The sequence below is a fragment of the Hipposideros armiger genome, unplaced genomic scaffold (genome assembly GCF_001890085.2).
Source record: "Hipposideros armiger isolate ML-2016 unplaced genomic scaffold, ASM189008v1 scaffold_420, whole genome shotgun sequence".
Classification (NCBI taxonomy): domain Eukaryota; kingdom Metazoa; phylum Chordata; class Mammalia; order Chiroptera; family Hipposideridae; genus Hipposideros; species Hipposideros armiger.
The window spans coordinates 499,105-502,125 of NW_017731770.1; the positions used below are offsets into that span (position 1 = coordinate 499,105).

Consider the following 3,021-nt stretch of genomic DNA (forward strand, 5'->3'; position numbering starts at 1 on the left):
CTGGTAACACTGCGTACCCAGTTATCAGCTGTCCTCCCCTAACTCCAGACTGGGGAGCTCAGGATGTGTGGTCTTCTCTTCGACTACCCAGTGGTAAGATACATTGAATTTTTAAAAATTATTAAAAAATGTTAAACATGCAAAATAGTGAAGAGAATAATGTAATACAATCTCATGTACCCATTAACCATTTTCAGCAATCAACATCTTGTTGCATCTGTATCCCTCTCCTGGATTATTTTAAAGCAGACCTTAGATATAAATATGTCTCTAAGTGATAAGGACTCTAGTTTTTAAATAATAATCATGGTACCATATATGAATGACATTTAAAAAAACTGTAATTTCTTAAAAACTTGTAATTTTCAGTTAGTGTTTGAATTTTTCCCATCTTCTCATTTGTTTATGAATTTTGTTTCTTTCTGGAAATTTTTAGGATCTTTTATCTGTTATTCTTAAATTTCACAAAAATACAGCTTTCATCCTGGGCTTTCAGTGGGCCTTTTATCTGGAACCCTTTAGTCTTGGGAGGTTTTCTTGAATTACTTAGTAATTTCCTTCTCCCTTCATTTTCTCCTCATTTTTAGATTTATTATTCAAATATGGACCTCTGGTAGCTATTCTATTTTCTTTCTCTTGTTGCTCTACTTTCTGGAATATTTACTCAACTTTGCATCCAAAAAAGAGCTCATCTGTTTTTGTCTCCCCCCCCCACCCCCGAAACATCCTTTTCTTGTTTAGTCTCTGCAGTTAACATCTTTTCTCTCTGAGGTTGTTTCCTTCACATTGGTCCTTTTCCTCAGCTGTGTAGTCCACGGCTATTTGCTCTTGTTTAAGAATGGGGTGCTGTAGCGTGACTTGGAAGCCCTGTGCAAGTGGGAGGGGCTTGTCGAAAATGAGCTCCACTGTGGGCTGGTCTGGTAGGGCTGTTCCTTGGATAAACTCTCACATCAGTATCTTTTAACCTTTTCTCCTGTGTTGACCAGGATTACCTAGAGAACCTTTTTAGTCTCAGTCTCCCACCTGGAGAAATAAACCTGGCTGCCAGCATTCGGTAAGCTGGGGATCTTACATATGTGTGTCAACTTAATCCTGTTTTCACTATGGCATTGCTTGCCTCAACTGTACCTGGTGTCCTCCAGTGCACATAAGTCTGGACTAAGTCTATTTTACCTTCAGAAAAATTTAAAACTGCTGCAGTGCAGAAGGGAGTAATTGCTTAGGTACATAGACTGGGGATGGGGAAGAGATCCTAACTGCTGCTTGACTTTCAGTCAGTCTTCTTTCTAGTCCCATTTTCACCCTACTCCCTTCAAAGGTATCTAGTGCCACTAATTCCTCAACCTTTGAGTGGCCTCTGTAATGTAGGTTGCTTCTCTTCTTTTCCTGCATCCAGTTTAGGATGAAATTTTCTTGGTCTGCAAAGTAGTTACCATTCCATTTGCCTTTCAGCTATGTTTATGTCTATTTTTATTCCCTTTACTTTTGTTTTTATATAATTTCGAGATACATCTTATGATTAATCTGTCTTTAACTAGACATTTGAATATATCAACTTCTCAAATTAAAAATCTACAGCTATAAACCAAATTTATAGCAGAGGAATAGGATAAGTATTGTACTATATTGGTATTATAATGGTATTATCCATGGAGCTTAGAAAAAGCTATCCATGGGAATGTCATGAGCAAAAATTAGGCAGTTTTTATGTAGTACTGTCCAAAGAGAAACAGGGAATCTGAAAGATTTATACATTCTAAACACTAGAATTGGGGATAATCTTTTGAGAAACAGTATTATAGTGGCCTGTGTAAAACCTAAAAACTCCATTTTTCTTTCTCTTATGGCATGCTCATTGCATAACCTAAGTTTTGGGTAATTAAGCTTTCCTGATACCAGAAAAGGTAGTCCTGGGCAGTAGGCACAGGTATTTCAGTTACTAGAGTAGAACACTACCTAGTATACTACTACTAAAAACAGTTGATACTCATTGAGTACTTAACTATATGCCAAGCACTGCTCCAAGCACTTTATCTGTGTTAATAAATTGAATCTTCACATAAGATGGCTACTAGTTCTCATTCCCATCTTCAGTGTCATTAACATCAAGTAACATGACTGATGTCATGTAAGTGGTGGAGCTGCATAAATACAAGTTAATAAATTAACCTTGTGATTTGTATTTTATTCTTATTGGGGACAGTGAGAGTCAAAGAGCCTGGTGAATTCCAAGAATATTGGGAAAATGGAGCTTTTGGATCCATAAGCTAACTAGTCCCTTGACTCTAGTGACAGACATTATGTCACTGCCATGAAACTGCCTGAGCAAACATGTGGCCCCCAAGGAAGTTACTTTTTTATTGTCTTTTAGATCTTATTACTGTTGAATTTATGTATAACCTTATGTTTATTAAGATTATTCTTTGGATTTGACTTTTTTTACTGCTTAAAAAATGTTAAAATAGTTCAAGTGTAAAGATAAATGAGTAGCTAGTATAATATCAAAACAATTAGCATACCTCAATTTGTCTAAGAACAGGTACTTCTACAACACTTACCTTGTCCGTTGGCTTATTTCTGTTGCCTTTTCACCAGGGATTTAAAGGGATTGTGTATGTGAAAAGAACTTTGCAAAGGGTAATTTCTTTGCCTGTGATTTGGTGAGAAGAGTGATAGGTGATATACATAAAATACTCTTCATGGCAGATAAATATTTTTCTTCTTATAATCACTTTATCATGCCAAAGTAAGGATGAACATTTCCTTATGCAGATTCTACTTTAGACAAGAATAATACAGTAGCTTCTTATTGTCTGTGGCTAACAGGCGTCTCTGAATATAAAATAGTTTGCTGAAGTGGTATTTTCGTTGTGGTATTTTCGTTATGAATTAACAGTTCAATTTTCTTTTTATTTCTGAACCAATAGGTCTTGGCTGTCCAACAATACTTTCTCCAGAAGGATCCGCTCAGTTTGCGGCTCAGATATTTGGATTAAACAACCATTTGGTATGGGCTAAACT

The 3,021-nt window shown here is 36.2% G+C and overlaps 1 protein-coding gene across 1 annotated transcript in view; it reads left to right on the top strand.

Annotated features, from left to right (window-relative positions):
* LOC109394361 (multifunctional protein ADE2) overlaps window positions 1-3,021 on the top strand; it is a 35,522-nt gene that overhangs the window by 15,082 nt on the left and 17,419 nt on the right. The gene's annotated exons all lie outside the window — the stretch shown is intronic.